Source organism: Nerophis ophidion, linkage group LG19 (assembly GCF_033978795.1).
Source record: "Nerophis ophidion isolate RoL-2023_Sa linkage group LG19, RoL_Noph_v1.0, whole genome shotgun sequence".
Lineage (NCBI taxonomy): Eukaryota > Metazoa > Chordata > Actinopteri > Syngnathiformes > Syngnathidae > Nerophis > Nerophis ophidion.
In genome coordinates this window covers 3405443-3425821 of record NC_084629.1, presented here as the reverse complement: position 1 = coordinate 3425821, position 20379 = coordinate 3405443, and the positions used below count along the sequence as shown (strand labels likewise).

At 39.9% G+C, this 20379-nt stretch overlaps 1 protein-coding gene across 7 annotated transcripts in view; it reads left to right on the top strand.

Moving 5' to 3' along the window:
• nr4a2a (nuclear receptor subfamily 4, group A, member 2a) overlaps positions 1 to 20379 on the top strand; it is a 460443-nt gene that overhangs the window by 157630 nt on the left and 282434 nt on the right. For 2 of the 7 annotated variants that reach the window (XR_009802875.1, XR_009802871.1), the window contains one exon: positions 5455 to 5590. The exons of the other annotated variants lie outside the window; for them this stretch is intronic. The gene's annotated coding sequence lies outside the window, so the exon portion shown is untranslated. The remainder of the gene's footprint in view (positions 1 to 5454; positions 5591 to 20379) is intronic. 7 annotated transcript variants of the gene reach the window in all.

Here is a 20379-nt window from a genome sequence, read left to right as displayed (position 1 = left end):
TTCCTAGCGGGACTTGCCTTTCTGTTCATTTTTGTTTTAAGCGTTGCATACTTTTTTTTTTTTTTTACCTGCACCCTGTCTCCCGCTGTGCTCTGCATGTTGGGGTCACGACAAACCTTCTGCCACCTGCTGGTTGCCCTGCCAAGCTCTACACGGCAACAAACGCGGGACAACGGCACATTATTTTGCAGGTTATATAATTATTGATTTGAGGTGGCGACTTGTCCAGGGTGTACACCGCCTTCCGCCCGATTGTAGCTGAGATAGGCTCCAGCACCCCCCTGCGACCCTGAAGGGAATAAGCGGTAGAAAATGCATGGATGGATGGATTTCTAAAAAAATAATTAGGGAATAAGCGGTAGGAAATGGTTGGATGGAATGTTTGGACCAATTAGGTGAGGTTGCATAATTTCCCACGACACACCAGACAGTATCTCACGGCCCACTAGTGTGCCGCGGCACAGTGGTTGAAAAACACCGCCCTATAACATACAACATTTCCCATATTTAGGGGATCCCTGAGGGTTAGAGTAGCCCCTTCATCTGATATTATTGGTTTAAATGTAACTCAGATATTGGGTTTCACTATGTAAAAGCACTTTGAATCACTAGAGAAAAAGTGCTATATAAATATAATTCACTTCAATTCACACTTATTCAATTAAGAGGAAGGTGTACCTAAAGAAAAAGGACAACGTGTATTTTGAAAGGCGCCCGCCTTCCGCCTGAATGCAGCTGAGATAGGCTTCAGCCTCTAACCCTGAAAGGGACAAGCGGTAGAAAATGGACGGGACGGCATTGAGAGGAGCCAGATGAGGTGGTTCGGGCATCTGGTCAGGATCCCGCCCAAACGCCTCCCATACTTGCCAACCTTGAGACCTCCGAATTCGGGAGATGGGGGGACGGGGTTTGGTGGTAGCGGTGGGTGTGTATTGTAGCGTCCGGGAAGAGTTAGTGCTGCAAGGGGTTCTGGGTATTTATTATGTTGTGTTACGGTGCAGATGTTCTCCCGAAATGTGTTTGTCGTTGTTGTTTGGTGTGGGTTCACAGTGTGGCGCATATTTGTAAGAGTGTTAAAGTTGTTTAGACGGCCACCTTCAGTGTGACCTGTATGGCTGTTGACCAAGTATGCACATAAGTGTGTGTGTGTGTATGTAAAAGCTGTATATATTATGAGACTTGGCTGCTGGTATGATGGAAAAGCGGACATGACGACAGGTTGTAGAGGACGCTAAAGGCAGTACACTAAGGCACGCCCCCAATGTTGGGGTCCGGGTGAAAATCGGGAGAATGGTTGCCCTGGGAAATTTTCAGGAGGTGCGAGGAAATTTGGGAGTCCCCCGGGAAAATTGGGAATGTTGGCAAGTATGACACCTCCCTAGGGAGGTGTTTAGGGCACGCCCAACCGGTAGGAGGCCACGGGGAAGACCCAGGACACGTTGGGAAGACTATGTCTCTCGGCTAGCCTGGGAACGCCTCGGGATCCCCCGGGAGGAGCTGGACAAAGTGGCTGGGGGAGAGGGAAAGTCTGGGCTTCCCTGCTTAGGCTGCTGCCCCCGCGACCCAACCTCTGATAAGCGGAAGAAGATGATGGATGAAAAAAATATTTATTTTATGATTTTTTTTTTTTTCACTCCCTACCCTGATTGCACCTCGGCAACTTTTTGTATTATTGCTTCTCATACATAAATTAAACATGTACACAACTAGTAGTAGTAGAGGGAAAGTCTGGGCTTCTCTGCTTAGGCTGCTGCCCCCGCGACCCGACCTCGGATAAGTGGAAGAAGATGATGGATGAAAAAAATGTTTATTTTATGAATTTTTTTTATTTTTTTTTTACTCCCTACCCTGATTGCACTTTTTGTATTATTGCTTCTCATACATAAATTATATATGTGCACTACTGGTAGTAGTAGAGGGAAAGTCTGGGCTTCTCTGCTTAGGCTGCTGCCCCCGCGACCCGACCTCGGATAAGCGGACGAAGATGATGGATGGATGTATGAAAAAAATATTTATTTTATGAATTATTATTTTTTTTAAATGTATTACTACCTACCCTGATCGCACCTCAGCAACCTTTTGTATTATAATTTCTCATACTATAGAAATTAAACTTCTACACAACTAGTAGTAGTAGAGAGAAAGTCTGGGCTTCTCTGCTTAGGCTGCTGCCCCCACGACCAGACCTCAGATAAGCGGAAGAAGCTGATGGATGGATGTATGGAAAAAATATTTATTTTATGAATTATTATTATCATCATGTATTTATTTTATTTTTTTATTACTCCCTACCCTGACCGCACCTCAGCAACCTTTTGTATTATAACTTTTTATCTTATATTATAACTTCTCATACTATAGAAATTAAACTTGTACACAACTAGTAGTAGTAGAGGGAAAGTCTGGGCTTCCCTGCTTAGGCTGCTTCCCCCGCGACCCGACCTCGAATAAGCGGAAGAAGATGATGGATGGATGGATGAAAAAAGTATTTGTTTTACGAATTTTTATTATTACGTTTTTTTATTTTATTTTATTACTTCCTACCCTGACCACACCTCAGCAACCTTTTGTATTATTACTTCTCATACAGAAACTAAACTTGTACACAACTAGTAGTAGTAGAGGGAAGTCTGGGCTTCCCTGCTTAGGCTGCTGCCCCCTGCAAACCCGGCCTCGGATAAAGGGAAGAAGATGATGGATGGATAGATGAAAAAAATATTTATTTTATGAATAATTATTTTTTTTGTTTTTTTGTTTACTCCCTACCCTGATCGCACCTCAGCAACCTTTTGTATTATAACTTCTCATACTATAGAAATTAAACTTGTACACAACTAGTAGTAGTAGAGGGAAAGTCTGGGCTTCCCTGCTTAGGCTGCTGCCCCCGCGACCCGACCTCGGATAAGCGGAAGAAGATGATGGAGGGATGGATGAAAAAAATATTTATTTAATGAATTATTATTATCACTATTATTATTTTTTTTTTTTATTACTTCACACCCTAATCGCACTTCAGCAACCTTTTGTATTATAACTTCTAATACTATAGAAATTAAACTTGTACACAACTAGTAGTAGTAGAGGGAAAGTCTGGGCTTTCCTGCTTAGGCTGCTGCCCCCGCAGCCTGACCTCGGATAAGCAGAAGAAGATGATGGATGGATGAAAAAAATATTTATTTTATGACTCATTATTATTATTTTTTTATTATTATTAATCCCTACCTTGACCGCACCTCAACAACCTTTCGTATAGAAACTAAACTTGTACACAAATAGTAGTAGTAGAGGAAAGTCTGGGGTTCCCTGCTTAGGCTGCTGCCCCCGCGTCCGGACCTCGGATAAGCGGAAGAAGATGATGGATGGATGAAAAAAATATTTATTTTATGACTCATTATTATTATTTTTTTATTATTATTAATCCCTACCTTGACCGCACCTCAACAACCTTTCGTATAGAAACTAAACTTGTACACAAATAGTAGTAGTAGAGGAAAGTCTGGGGTTCCCTGCTTAGGCTGCTGCCCCCGCGTCCCGACCTCGGATAAGCGGAAGAAGATGATGGATGGATGAAAAAAATATTTATTTTATGAATTAATATATTTTTTTATTTTTTTTTTACTCCCTACCCCAGGGGTGTCCTAAGTGCGGTCCGCGGGTCATTTTTTAACGGCCCCACGGCACATTTTAAAATTACAATTGAAAATAATGAAAAACATAAAAAGTGGTATAAAAGAGCAAACAGGTGAAATGTAACAAGAAATTCTTGCAATGCTTCCTCTTATAACACAAAGCTGCCATGCAGGCTGTTTCTTTCTTCAAAAAATAATAATGAATCAAAATCAATGTCATTTTGAATTATTGACCGATTTAAGGCTTCGATTACGTCACATTAAATAGTCCACTTAGAGATATTTTTGGGGGGAAAATGTTGCATATTTTGTGTTTTGCCATATAAAAAACTGAGCTGTTTTTTTTTTTTGTTTTTTTTAAAGAAAGGCCTAAAACAAACAAACAAAACATGAACAAAAATAAAACTTAAAATTAACGGATATATCTGAAGTTGATTTTAGGATTATTGTGCTAAAAAGTAAACAGTAAAAAAAATACAAACAATTTTTTTTAACACTTTAATAAGTAGGACACTTTTGGATCCCCAATTATTTTAGTGTGATTTGTTTTTAAGTGTCATTGCTCCAAAAATAAAAATGAATCAAAATCCAAAATTAAGGCTCCAATTATTATACAATCTCAAATATTCCACTTAAAAAAGTTATTGGGTGAAAATTTTGCATATTTTGTGTTTTGCCATATAAAAAACTGAGCTTTTTTTTTTTTCAAAGAAGGGACTAAAACAAACAAACAAAAAATGAACAAAAATAAAACTTAAAATTGACGGACATATCTGAAGTTAATCTCGAGATTATTGTGCTAAAAACTAAACAGTAAAAAAAATACAAATAATTTTTTTTAACACTTTAATAAGTAGGACACTTTTGGATCCCCAATTATTTTAGTGTGATTTGTTTTTAAGTGTCATTGCTCCAAAAATAATAATGAATCAAAATCCAAAATGAAGGCTCCAATTAAATCATCTCAAATATTCCACCTAAAAAAGTTATTGGGTGAAAATATTGCATATTTTGTTTTTTTTTTCATTTTTTTCTTCTAATGTTGATCTAGAGATTTAAAACTTGCATAATAATAAAACTTATAATACTGAATAATGACAGATTTTTTTCATTTTTTTTTTTACCAAAACCCTTTGGGATCATAACTGGGTGGAAGCCTAAATGTATATTTTTTATCCATATATTGCATTGGTTTTTAAAATAAAAAATATGAAAATGGCCCCCGCTTGCTCTGATTTTTCAGTTTGCGGCCCTCAGTGGAAAAACTTTGGACACCCCTGACCGCACCTCAGCAACCTTTTGTATTATAACTTCTCATACTATAGAAACTAAACTTGTACACAACTAGTAGTAGTAGAGGGAAAGTTTGGGCTTCCCTGCTTAGGCTTAGGCTGCTGCCCCCGCGACCTGACCTCGGATATGCGAAAGAAGATGATGGAGGGATGGATGAAAAAAATATTTATTTCATGAATTATTATTATTATTATTATTTTTATTACTTCACACCCTGATCGCACTTCAGCAACCTTTTGTATTATAACTTCTCATACTATAGAAATTAAACTTGTACACAACTAGTAGTATTAGAGGGAAAGTCTGGGCTTTCCTGCTTAGGCTGCTGCCCCCGCGACGCGACCTCGGATAAGCTGAAGAAGAAGATGGATGGATGAAAAAAATATTTATTTCATGAATTAATATTATTTATTATTTATCAATGTTTTTTTTACTCCCTACCCCAGGGGTGTCCTAAGTGCGGCCCGCCGGTCATTTTTTTACGAAGCCACAGCACTATAGAAACTAAACTTGTCTGGGCTTCCCTGCTTAGGCTGCTGCCCCCGCGACCCGACCTCGGATAAGCGGAAAGCTGGATGGACGTCATTGGAAATGATGACGGCGGAACTCTTCGCCATATAATCTCTCTCTCCACAGGCGGGGGCCCCTCCTCCTCCGCCACTCTTAAAGTAAGACGTCGCCTTCAAGTGGCGCACTTCCATCTTTTGGGGGGGTGGTGATGTGTTCGAGATCCTCAAAAAAAATCCTGGTTATGCATGATTTTATTCTTTTATTTTTTTTTTTTCCTTCATACCTTTATTCTTCCGATGCATGACATTTAAGAGATAAGTAAGGCCATTTGGAGTCGGCTAATTCCACCTCTGCAAGATCTGAGGCGGGCTGCTCTGCATCGCTTACGAAATATTAAAAGCCTCCGCGTCGGGCGTGCGGTGGCTGTGTGCAAACGGGTGAGAGGGGGGGTGTAGGGCCCCCGGTGTGAGGGGCTCCAGGAAAGAGGGGCTTTTGTTGGATTTACCTGTTATCACATGCCTACAGTGCACTTGGCACGGCCCCCAACCCCCACCCACCCCTCCACCCTGTCTGTGTGGTTCTGCCCTCTTCACTAGGTGCACCACTTCAGTGTAATTAGGTATGGCAGCCCCATACCTGGCAGCGGTGAGGGCGACGGCGAGGTTCATTCGAGCATCGTCGTGTTGTCCTGCAGCGGGGGGACAGGACCGGCGCATGGGGGGGGGGGGGGTGAGTCACCCCCAGCCTGTGACTGGTGGTACGGAAGTGTGTCGGAACCGATATGTCACATCTGTCCCTGTCACTTTGCATCAGCGCGACGGCTGCTCCGGCCGCACGAGGGAGCGCGCTCAGAGCCGCCCCGGCCCTTTGGCCTGAGTGCGGGCGCCCCCCCCCCGCCCCCCCCCCACCCACCCCCACCTTCCCTATCACCGCCCACCCGTCCCCGCCCCCGACGCGTCTGGCTGCACCCGGGAAAAAAAGGGGAGCGGCTGGAAATCAAATCCCGGGGACAACCTGAGGGCACACAAACTGCAGTTTGGGCCGGTTGATTGTGTGGCCCTTGACAAAATGTAGCTTGGGGCCCCATTTGGGTCTTTAAAGGCCTACTGAAAGCCACTACTAGCGACCACGCAGTCTGATAGTTTATATATCAATGATGAAATATTAACATTGCAACACATGCCAATACGGCCGCTTTAGTTTACTAAATTACAATTCTTAAATTTCCCGCGGAGTTTCTTGTTGAAAATGTCGCGGTTGTAGCGGACATACTAGCTCAGCACCAATTATGGATAAAAGTCGTCTTGTTTCATCGCATAATTACACAGTAATTTGGACATCTGTGTTGCTGAATCTTTTGCAATTTGTTCAATTAATAATGGAGACGTCAAAGAAGAATGCTGTTGGTGGAAAGCGGTGGATTGCAGCTGCCTTTAGCAACCGAGACACAGCCGGTGTTTCTTTGTTTGTTGTGAAGCTTTAACACAGAGCGGTCAAGCGAACATTTTTCTCTACGTCAACCAGCAAGTTTTTGGATGGGAACATTGTTGATATTAAGTCGGCTCTTACCGGAGAGCTCCTCCTGCAGCTCAAAAAGGCAGCTGTGATCTTGGCTCCTCGGCTTCTCTCAGAGACACTGGCGTTCACCGCAGCCATCCGACTTTCAGGTATGACTTTAAAATCTCACTAAAATACTATTAACACAATAAGCAGATAAGGGATTTTCCAGAATTTTCCTAGTAAATTATTCTGAAAATACTTTCCGCGGAGTTTCTTGTTCAAAACGTCATGGAATGATGACGTTATTGGTTGTGGCGGACATACTAGCTCAGCACCAATTCCGGATAAAAGTCGTCTCGTTTCATCGCATAATTACACAGTATTTTGGACATCTGTGTCGCTGAATCTTTTGCAATTTGTTCAATTAATAATGGAGACGTCAAAGAAGAATGCTGTTGATTGGAAAGCGGTGGATTGCAGCTGCCTTTAGCAACCGAGACACAGCCGGTGTTTCTTTGTTTGTTGTGAAGCTTTAACACTTTGGGACGGCGTGGCGCAGTGGGAGAATGGCCGTACGCAACCCGAGGGTCCCTGGTTCAAATCCCACCTAGTACCAACTTCGTCACATCCGTTGTGTCCTGAGCAAGACACTTCACCCTTGCTCCTGATGGATGCTGGTTGGCGCCTTGCATGGCAGCTCCCTCCATCAGTGTGTGAATGGGTAAATGTGGAAGTAGTGTCAAAGCGCTTTGAGTACCTTGAAGGTAGAAAAGCGCTATACAAGTACAACCCATTTATCATTTATTTTTAACACAGAGCGGTCAAGCGAACATTTTTCTCTACGTCAACCAGCAAGTTTTTGGATGGGAACATTGTGATATTAAGTCGGCTCTTACCGGAGACCTCCTCCTGCAACTGAAAAAGGCAGCTGTGATCTTGGCTCCTCGGCTTCTCTCAGAGACACTGGCGTTCATCGCAGCCATCCGACTTTCAGGTATGACTTTACAATCTCACTAAAATACTATTAACACAATAAGCAGATAAGTGATTTTCCAGAATTATCCTAGTAAATTATTCTGAAAATACTTTCCGCGGAGTTTCTTGTTGGAAACGTCACGGAATGATGACGTTATTGGTTGTAGCGGACATACTAGCTCAGCACCAATTACAGATAAAAGTCGTCTCGTTTCATCACATAATTACACAGTCATTTGGACATCTGTGTCGCTGAATCTTTTGCAATTTGTTCAATTAATAATGGAGACGTCAAAGAAGAATGCTGTTGATTGGAAAGCGGTGGATTGCAGCTGCCTTTAGCAACCGAGACACAGCCGGTGTTTCTTTGTTTGTTGTGAAGCTTTAACACAGAGCGGTCAAGCGAACATGTTTCTCTACATCAGGGGTCGGGAACCTTTTTGACTGAGAGAGCCAAGAAGCGAAATATTTTAAAATGTATTTCTGTAGGAGCCATATAATATGTTTTTAACACTGAACACAACAAAACGTGTGCATTTTTAAGTAAGACCAACATTTCTAGAGTATAATAGGGTCTCGTATTCTTCGTAATAACATTGTCATTCTGAAGCTGACTATGGAGGGGGCGTGGCCCGCGGGCCTGCAGCGACGCGGGGTGTTGCCAGGATCGGCCTCAAAATAAGCGATAGGTGCGTAAATGGCCCACCTGGGCCTTGTTATCTAATCACCTGTCCCTCTGTCTATAAGTAGCAGCCAGGAGGAGAGACGGGGTTGGGGCTGGAGCCAGAGAGCGAGCGAGAACGAAAGAGAAAAAGACAATTGCTGTAAAGCAACTGAGAGACTTATTGAAAAATAAAACAATATTGTAACCCTGAAACAGGCTCTCATGTCGGTGCTTGGTGGTCTGAAGAACCCCCAGGAGGGCAAGCCCCACACTAACCAATAATAAATAAATTACTTCTTACCCTTAATGCAACTTCTTGAACAAGTGCGGTAGAAAAAAAGGATGGATGGATTCAAATGCATGAGCATTATTTTATATTTTGAACGTTATTTTTACATTGTGATTACAAGTGGAATTATTCATTACTTATCGTGTTAAGCAATGTCAGCTCAGATTTATCCGAGAGCCAGATGCAGTCATCAAAAGAGCCGCATCTGGCTCGCAAGCCATTGATGCTCTACATCAACCAGCAAGTTTTTGAATGGGAAAATTGTGATATTAAGTCGGCTCTTACCGGAGACTTTAGTGGATTATGGGACCTCCTCCTGCAACTCAAAAAGGCAGCTGTGATCTTGGCTCCTCGGCTTCTCTCAGAGACCCTGGCGTTCACCGCAGCCATCCGACTTTCAGGTATGACTTTACAATCTCACTAAAACACTATCAATCAATCAATGTTTATTTATATAGCCCCAAATCACAAATGTCTCAAAGGACTGCACAAATCATTACGACTACAACATCCTCGGAAGAACCCACAAAAGGGCAAGGAAAACTCACACCCAGTGGGCAGGGAGAATTCACATCCAGTGGGACGCCAGTGACAATGCTGACTATGAGAAACCTTGGAGAGGACCTCAAATGTGGGCAACCCCCCCCCCCCTCTAGGGGACCGAAAGCAATGGATGTCGAGCGGGTCTAACATGATACTGTGAAAGTTCAATCCATAGTGGCTCCAAGACAGCAGTGAGAGTCCCGTCCACAGGAAACCATCTCAAGCGGATCAGCAGCGTAGAGATGTCCCCAACCGATACAGGCGAGCGGTCCATCCTGGGTCCCGACGAGCGGTCCATCCTGGGTCTCGACTCTGGACAGTCAGTACTTCATCCATGGTCATCGGACCGGACCCCCTCTACAAGGGAGGGGGGGACATAGGAGAAAGAAAAGAAGCGGCAGATCAACTGGTCTAAAAAGGAGGTCTATTTAAAGGCTAGAGTATACAGATGAGTTTTAAGGTGAGACTTAAATGCTTCTACTGAGGTAGCATCTCGAACTGTTACCGGGAGGGCATTCCAGAGTACTGGAGCCCGAACGGAAAACGCTCTATAGCCCGCAGACTTTTTTTGAGCTCTAGGAATCACTAATAAGCCGGAGTCTTTTGAACGCAGATTTCTATTAACACAACAAGCAGATAAGGGATCTTCCACAATTATCCTAGTAAATGTGTCTAATTACATCTGAAACGCCGCCTGGAGCCGTCGCCTTTTCTTTTTTTTGTAGTACTTCACTCTAAACGTCCTCATCCATGAATTTTTCATCCTCGTTCAAATTAATGGGGAAATTGTTGCTCTCTTGGTCCGAATAGCTCTAGCTGCTGCTGGCCATGATTATAAACAACATGAGGATGTGAGGAGCTCCACAACCCGTGACGTCACGCGCACATTGTCTGCTACTTCTGGTACAGACAAGGCTTTTTTATTAGCGACCAAAAGTTGCAAACTTTTTCGTGGATGTTCTCTACTAAATCCTTTCAGCAAAAACTTGGCAATATGGCGAAATGATCAAGTATGACACATAGAATGGACCTGCTATTCCCGTTTAAATAAGAAAATCTCATTTCAGTAGGCCTTTAATGTTGACTCACATTTGAAATTGAAGTGCCATCCCATTCCTTTCACTGGAACTAAAGGGGCCAACCTCTTCTCCTAAAAAAATAAAATAAAAAAAACAACCCCACACCATAATTCCTCCTCCACCAAATTTCACAATCGGCGCAATGCAGTCCGAAATGTAGCGTTCTCCTGGAAACCTCCCAAACCCAGACTGGTAAATAAATGATAAATGGGTTGTACTTGTATAGCGCTTTTCTACCTTCAAGGTACTCAAAGCGCTTTGACACTACTTCCACATTTACCCATTCACACACACATTCACACACTGATGGAGGGAGCTGCCATGCAAGGCGCCAACCAGCACCCATCAGGAGCAAGGGTGAAGTGTCTTGCTCAGGACACAACGGACATGACGAGGTTGGTTCTAGGTGGGAATTGAACCAGGGACCCTCGGGTTGCGCACGGCCACTCTCCCACTGCGCCACGCCGTCCCACGCGGTCCATCAGATTGCCGGATGGAAAAGCCTGATTTGTCACTCCAGAGAAGGCGTCTCACACTTTGCATTGGACTTAGGTTATGTATGGCTTGGACCAGGGGGGTCCAAAGTGCGGCCCGAGGGCCATTTGCGGCCCGCAACTATTTGTTTACCGGCCCCCCACACATTCTGGAAATTCTATTGCAAAAATAAAAATGAACACTTAAAAATAGGGAAATGAGATGAAATCTAACGAGGAAAAGTTGCAATGTTGACATAAATCTGCCATAAAGGCTGTTTTTTTTTGGGGGGGGGGCGGTATAGCTCGGTTGGTAGAGTGGCCGTGCCAGCAACTTAAGGGTTGCAGGTTCGATTCCTGCTTCCGCCATCCTGGTCACTGCCGTTGTGTCCTTGGGCAAGACACTTTACCCACCTGCTCCCAGTGCCACCCACACTGGTTTAAATGTAACTTAGATATTGGGTTTCACTATGTAAAGCGCTTTGAGTCACTAGAGAAAAGCGCTATATAAATATAATTCACTTCACTTTCTTTTCTTTCTTTCTTTTTTTGCCATCGCTCAAAAAAAATGACAAAAAAATCTATATTATAATTATTTTCAAGGCTCCAATTACTTCAAGTATTTCACTTTAAAATGTTTTGTGTTGTAAATAATGCATATCTTGTGTGGTTGCCATGTAAAAACATCAACATTTTCTTTGACAAAAGAGCATAAAACAAACAAAATATTTCAAATGCAAAATCGATATATTCTGATCCTGTGGTGTAACTTATGTGTTGAAAGTAAAAGAATAACCTAATAAAAATGTATCACTTTATGAGTGGGGCACCCTTTGGATCCCAAATATATTTATTGGTATTTTATTCATCTTTTCACTGTTATTACTCCAAAAATATAAAGTAATTAAAATCAATGGTGTCCTGCATTATTGATCTTTTAGGGCTTTGATGACTAAATACTGCATATATATATATATATATGCAGTATTTATTTATATATATATATATATATATATATATATATATATATATATATGCAGTATTTAGTAATCAAAGAAAAATATATATGTATAAATACATATACATACATATATATATATATATATATAACTTTCAGTTGTACACCTGCAAATTGACACGCTAACACCAAGATAGCACCATGTAACAATATCCACGATTTTTAGTTCTATACCTCGAAAAATGACTGAAGTACTAGCATCCTATCACTTAACATATGCTATATAGATAGCACCATGTCGCAATACCCTTAACTTATTATTTTTATACCTACAAGTTGACTAAAATACTAGCACGCTAACATCAAGATAGCACCAAGTAACAATATCCACGATTTTTAGTTCTATACTTCGGAAAATGACTGAAATACTAGCTTGCTAACACTTAACATATGTTACCAAGACAGCACTATGTACAAATATCAATGACTTTTAGTTGTATACATAAAACAATACTTAAAATACTAGTATGCTAACTCTTTAGATATGCTACCATAATAGTTCCATATAACAATGTCCATAATTTATAGTTGTATACCTGAAAATAGCTAAAATGCTAGCATCCTAACACTTAACATAGGCTAACCAGATAGCACCATGTCACAATAGCCATAACTTTTACTTCTACACCTAGAAAGTGACTAAAATACCAGCACGCTAACATCAAGATAGCACCATGTAACAATATCCACCAGTTTTAGTTCTATACCACGGAAAATGACTGAAGTACGAGCAAGCTAACACTTAACATATGCTAGCAAGATAGTTCCATCTACCAATATCGATTACTTTTAGTTGTATACATAAAACAAGACTTAAAATACTAGTATGCTAACTCTTTACATATGCTACCAAGATAGTTCCATGTAACAATGTCCATAATTTATAGTTGTATACCTGAAAATAGCTAAAATGCTAGCATCCTAACACTTAGCATATACTATCTAGATAGCACCATGTCACAATAGCCATAACTTTTACTCCTACACCTAGAAAGTGACTAAAATACCAGCAAGCTAACATCAAGATAGCACCATGTAACAATATCCACGAGTTTTAGTCTATACCTCGGAAAATGACTGAAGTACGAGCATGCCAACATTCAACATATGCTAGCAAGATAGTTCCTTGTACCAATATCAATTACTTTTAGTTGTATACATAAAAGAAGACTAAAAATACTAGTATGCTAACTCTTTACATATGCTACCAAGATAGATCCATGTAACAATGTCCATAATTTATAGTTGTATACCTGAAAATAGCTAAAATGCTAGCATCCTAACACTTAGCATATGCTATCTAGATAGCACCATGTCACAATAGCCATAACTTTTACTTCTACACCTAGAAAGTGACTAAAATACCAGCACGCTAACATCAAGATAGCACCATGTAACAATATCCACGATTTTTAGTCTATACCTCGGAAAATGACTGAAGTACGAGCATGCCAACATTCAACGTATGCTAGCAAGATAGTTCCTTGTACCAATATCAATTACTTTTAGTTGTAGACATAAAAGAAGACTAAAAATACTAGTATGCTAACTCTTTACATATGCTACCAAGATAGATCCATGTAACAATGTCCATAATTTATAGTTGTATACCTGAAAATAGCTAAAATGCTAGCATCCTAACACTTAGCATATGCTATCTAGATAGCACCATGTCACAATAGCCATAACTTTTACTTCTACACCTAGAAAGTGACTAAAATACCAGCACGCTAACATCAAGATAGCACCATGTAACAATATCCACGATTTTTAGTTCTATACCACGGAAAATGACTGAAGTACTAGCTTGCTAACACTTAACATATGCTAGCAAGACAACAATATGTACAAATATCAATGACTTTTAGTTGTATACATAAAACAAGACTTAATATACTAGTATGCTAACTCTTTACATATGCTACCAAGATAGTTCCATGTAACAATGTCCATAATTTATAGTTGTATACCTGAAAATAGCTAAAATGCGAGCATCCTAACACTTAGCATATGCTATCTATATAGCACCATGTCACAATAGCCATAACTTTTACTTCTACACCTAGAAAGTGACTAAAATACCAGCAAGCTAACATCAAGATAGCACCATGTAACAATATCCACGAGTTTTAGTCTATACCTCGGAAAATGACTGAAGTACAAGCATGCCAACATTCAACATATGCTAGCAAGATAGTTCCTTGTACCAATATCAATTACTTTTAGTTGTATACATAAAAGAAGACTAAAAATACTAGTATGCTAACTCTTTACATATGCTACCAAGATAGATCCATGTAACAATGTCCATAATTTATAGTTGTATACCTGAAAATAGCTAAAATGCTAGCATCTTAACACTTAGCATATGCTATCTAGATAGCACCATGTCACAATAGCCATAACTTTTACTTCTACACCTAGAAAGTGACTAAAATACCAGCACGCTAACATCAAGATAGCACCATGTAACAATATCCACGATTTTTAGTTCTATACCACGGAAAATGACTGAAGTACTAGCTTGCTAACACTTAACATATGCTAGCAAGACAACAATATGTACAAATATCAATGACTTTTAGTTGTATACATAAAACAAGACTTAATATACTAGTATGCTAACTCTTTACATATGCTACCAAGATAGTTCCATGTAACAATGTCCATAATTTATAGTTGTATACCCGAAAATAGCTAAAATGCTAGCATCCTAACACTTAGCATATGCTATCTAGATAGCACCATGTCACAATAGCCATAACTTTTACTTCTACACCTAGAAAGTGACTAAAATACCAGCACGCTAACATCAAGATAGCACCATGTAACAATATCCACGAGTTTTAGTCTATACCTCGGAAAATGACTGAAGTACGAGCATGCCAACATTCAACGTATGCTAGCAAGATAGTTCCTTGTACCAATATCAATTACTTTTAGTTGTAGACATAAAAGAAGACTAAAAATACTAGTATGCTAACTCTTTACATATGCTACCAAGATAGTTCCATGTAACAATGTCCATAATTTATAGTTGTATACCTGAAAATAGCTAAAATGCGAGCATCCTAACACTTTGCATATGCTATCTAGATAGCACCATGTCACAATAGCCATAACTTTTACTCCTACACCTAGAAAGTGACTAAAATACCAGCAAGCTAACATCAAGATAGCACCATGTAACAATATCCACGAGTTTTAGTCTATACCTCGGAAAATGACTGAAGTACGACCATGCCAACATTTAACACATGCTAGCAAGATAGTTCCGTGTACCAATATCAATGACTTTTAGTTGTATACACAAAACAAGACTTAAAATACTAGTATGCTAACTCTTTACATATGCTACCAAGATAGTTCCATGTAACAATGTCCATAATTTATAGTTGTATACCTGAAAATAGCTAAAATGCGCGCATCCTAACACTTAGCATATGCTATCTAGATAGCACCATGTCACAATAGCCATAACTTTTACTTCTACACCTAGAAAGTGACTAAAATACCAGCACGCTAACATCAAGATAGCACCATGTAACAATATCCTCGAGTTTTAGTTCTATACCACGGAAAATGACTGAAGTACGAGCAGGCCAACATTTAACATATGCTAGCAGCAAGATAGTTCCATGTAACAATGTCCATAACTTTTAGTTTTATGCCTGAACATAGCTAAAATACCAGCATTCTAACACTTAACATATGCTAGCAAGATAGTTCTATGTCACAATATCCATAACTTTCAGTTGTATACCTACAAATTGACACGATAGCACCATGTAATAATATCCATGATTGTTACTTCTATACCTCGGAAAATGACCGAAGTACTAGCATGCTAACACTTAACATATGTTACCAAGATAGCACTTTTAGTTTTATGCATTAAAAAGACTAAAAGACTAGCATGCTAACACTTTACATATGCTACCAACTTAGCACCGCGTAACCAAATTTATCATTTCTGATTCATACCTACAAAATCGGCTAAAATGTTTGCATGCCACGAAGATAGCACCATGTAACACTGTCCATGACTTTAAATGTTCTACAAAAATGGGCTAAAACACGTTAAAAAATAGCATACTAAATGCTAATTTCATGTATTGTGTTTAATAAGAAAAATATCCTTGCTCCAAAACATTTTACAACGTTTAATAAGACATAACGTTGTCGTAATTTACACGCTAAAAAGCCGACTCATCAAATAATCGCCAGATGAGTGCTAACACTCCCTACACCGATGACAGCGGCTGATCTCCGGTTGGAGCGAACAGACAATTCTACTATCAAGATTTATGGATTAATTCCTCTTCAGCCCTAAAATACCCGAGATCTATAATCCGAGTCACAAGGTCAGAAGTTTTTGTAATTTAAATGAACGGGTGTAAAGGTGACAAATGAACAAAGCCCAGTTTCATTAGGAAGTGATTCTTATGTACATCTTGCTAAGATTTATAGCCACTTGAAAAGTAAAGAGAGAATAGAGATGATTAATGACTTTTAATGTCGGTGTCCGGGCCGACTTTCTTTCTATTTGTTATTGCCAAGGTAGTTCAAGTCCGGCCATGTTGCTCCTTTGCAGGAATGAGGAGGCTCCTTTGTTGCCCTGATTTATTTATTTTTATTTTTTTTTACGTTTCAGCGACTTGAGGGCCAGCTACGCTCCTGCTGGTGGGGCTCTGCTTAATGCTACGGCACGCTGGAAGCCATTCCCCCCACCACGGGAAATAAATAAATAAATTCAAAGAAAAGAAGAAAAAAAAAGAAAACAACAGATTTAAAGGCCACGTTTTAGAATGAATTACGTACAAGAGTATGCACCCTGCCATATTGTATTAGGAAGAGCATAGACTCCTCTTCTTCATCTCTGTAGACTCAATGCCACTATTAACACACACACACACACACACACACACACACACACACACACTGGTTATCATTTGGAATGTGGACCAATATGTTGTTCGTGACTTGTGGGGACCACCCTTTCTACAGGTTGTGGAGGCATAAAAAAATTGTTTTAGTAAAATGGCCACTGCCCAGTTAGCTCATACACGTCTTTAAATCTCTAAATTGATGAAGTAATGTGCTGATCGGACTTACTGGGGACCCTGGGGAAAAGGAGTTAATATGGTTCATGGGGACACATTTAAATAATTTCACAAAATCCACACAAATTTGTACGTGACTACTGAGGACCATCTATAACAAATTAAAAAGTTCAAATTAGATATGACGAGATCCTCAGAATACAGCACTACAGCTACAAATGTCTCACACTCAAACCAACCAGTAAACATGTTTTATGGGCCAAAGCTTAAAAATCACTTAGGCATCTTCAGAATGGATCTGACTATCATTTAAAAAGGTTTCCCATTAGGGGACCTTTTTTTTTCGTCCCCATACTGTCAGAAGTCCCCTAAAGGTGACTGTGTAAACAGAGTGATGTCCCCATTAAGTAAGAATTTCCAAAACACACACACACATATTTAGTTATCATTTGGAATGTGGACCAATATGTTGTTCGTGACTTGTGGGGACCACTCTTTCTACAGGTTGTGGAGGCATAACATTTTTTTTTAGTAAAATGGCCACTGCCCAGTTAGCTCATACACGTCTTTAAATCTCAAGATTGATGAAATATTGTGCTGATCGGACTTACTAGGGACCCTGGGGAAAAGGAGTTAATATGGTTCATGGGGACACATTTGAATAATTTCACATAATTCACACAAATTTGTAGGTGACTACTGAGGACCATTTATAAAAAATAAAAAAAAATAAAAAACTTCAAATTAAATATGACAAGATCCTCGGAATACAGCACTACAGCTATAAATGTCTCACACTCAAACTAACCAGTAAACATGTTTTATGGACCAAAGCTTAAAATTCACTTAGGCCTCTTCAGTATGGATCTGACTATTATTTAAAAAGGTTTCTCTTTAGGGGACCTTTTTTTTTGGTCCCCATACTGTCAGAAGTCCCCTAAAGGTGACTGTGTAAACAGAGTGATGTCCCCATTAAGTAAGAATTTCCAAAACACACACATTTAGTTATCATTTTCAATGTGGACCAATATGTTGTTTGTGACTTGTGGGTACCACTCTTTCTACAGGTTGTGGAGGCATAACAATTTTTTTTTGTAAAATGGCCAGTACCCACATAGCTCATACACGTCTTTAAATCTCTGGATTGATGAAGTAATGTGCTGATCATACTTACTGGGGACCCTGGGGAAAAGGAGTTAATATGGTTCATGGGGACACAATTAAATAATTTCACATAATCCACACAAATTTGTACATGACTACTGAGGACCATTTATAAAAAAAATTCAAAACTTCAAATTAAATATGACGAGATCCTCAGAATACAGCAGTACAGCTACAAATGTCTCACACTCAAACTAACCAGTAAACATGTTTTATGGGCCAAAGCTTAAAATTGACTTAGGCATCTTCAGTATGGATCTGACTATTATTTAAAAAGGTTTCCCTTTAGGGCACCTGTTTTTTTGTCCCCATACCATCAGAGGTCCCCTAAAGGTGTAAACAGAGCGATGTCCCCATTAAGTAAGAATTGCCAGAACATACACACACACACACATTTGGTTATCATTTGCAATGTGAACCAAGAATTTGATCGTGACTTGTGGGGACCACCCTTTCTACAGGTTGTGGAGGCACACAAAAAACTAGGTAAAATGGCCACTGCCCAGTTAGCTCATACACGTCTTTAAATTCCTGGATTGATGTGCTGATCATACTTACTGGGGACCCTGGGGAAAAAGAGTTTATATGATTCGTGGGGATCAAATTTTAGTAATTTTGCATAATTCACTCAAATTTGTACGTGACTACTGAGGACCATTTAAAAATACAAACCCCGTTTCCATATGAGTTGGGAAATTGTGTTAGATGTAAATATAAACGGAATACAATGATTTGCAAATCATTTTCAACCCATATTCAGTTGAATATGCTACAAAGGCAACATATTTGATGTTCAAACTGATTAACATGTTTTTTTTTACAAATAATCAATAACCTTAGAATTTGATGCCAGCAACACGTGACAAAGAAGTTAGGAAAGGTGGCAATGAATACTGATAAAGTTGAGGAATGCTCATCAAACACTTATTTGGAACATCCCACAGGTGTGCAGGCTAATTGGGAACAGGTGGGTGCCATGATTAGGTATATAAGCGGTTTCCATGAAATGAGAAGTAATTCACAAACGAGGATGGGGTGAGGGTCACTACTTTGTAAGCAAATTGTCGAACAGTTTTAGAACAACATTTCTCAACGAGCTATTGCAAGGGATTTTACCATCTACGGTCCCTAAAATCATCAAAAGTTTCAGAGAATCTGGAGAAATCACTCCCCGTAAGCGATGCTATAACGGACCTTTGATCCCTCAGGCAGTACTGCATCAAAAACCGACATTAGTGTGTAAAGGATATCACCACATGATCTTAGGAATACTTTATAAAACCCTTGTTAGTAACTACAGTTGGTCGCTACATCTGTAAGTGCAAGTTAAAACTCTATTATGTAAAGCAAAACCCATTTATCAACAACACCCAGAAACACCGCCGGCTTTGCTGGGCCCGAGCTCATCTAAAATGGACTGATGCAAAGTGTATAAGTGTTCTGTGGTCTTACGAGTCCACATTTCAAATTATTTTTGGAAACTGTGCACGCGGTGTCCTCCGGAACAAAGAGCAAAATAACCATCCGGATTGGTATAGGCGCAAAATTCAAAAGCCAGCATCTGTGATGGTATGGGGGTGCATTAGTGCCCAAGGCATGGGTAACTTACACATCTGTGAAGGCACCATTAATGCTGAATGGTCCATACAGGTTTTGGAGCAACATATGTTGTCATCCAAGCAACGTTATCATGGACGCCCCTGTTTATTTCAGCAAGACAATGCCAGGCCACCTGTTACAACAGCGTGGCTTCATAGTAAAAGAGTGCGGGTACTTTCCTGGCCCGACTGCAGTCCAGGAAATGTGTGGTGCATTATGAAGCGTGAAATACGACAGCGGAGACCCCGGACTGTTAAACGACTGAAGCTCTACATAAAACAAGAATGGGAAAGAATTCCACTTTCAAAGCTTCAACAATTAGTTTCCTCAGTTCCCAAACGTTTATTGAGTGTTGTTAAAAAAAAAAAGGTGATGTAACACATTGGTGAACATGCCCTTTCCCAACTACTTTGGCACGTGTTGCAGCCATGAAATTGTAAGTTAATTATTATTATTTTTTTAAAATAAAGTTTATGAGTTTGAACATCAAATATCTCGTCTTTGTAGTGCATTCAATTGAATATGGGTTGACTTGCAAATCATTGTATTCCGTTTATATTTACATTTAACACAATTTCCC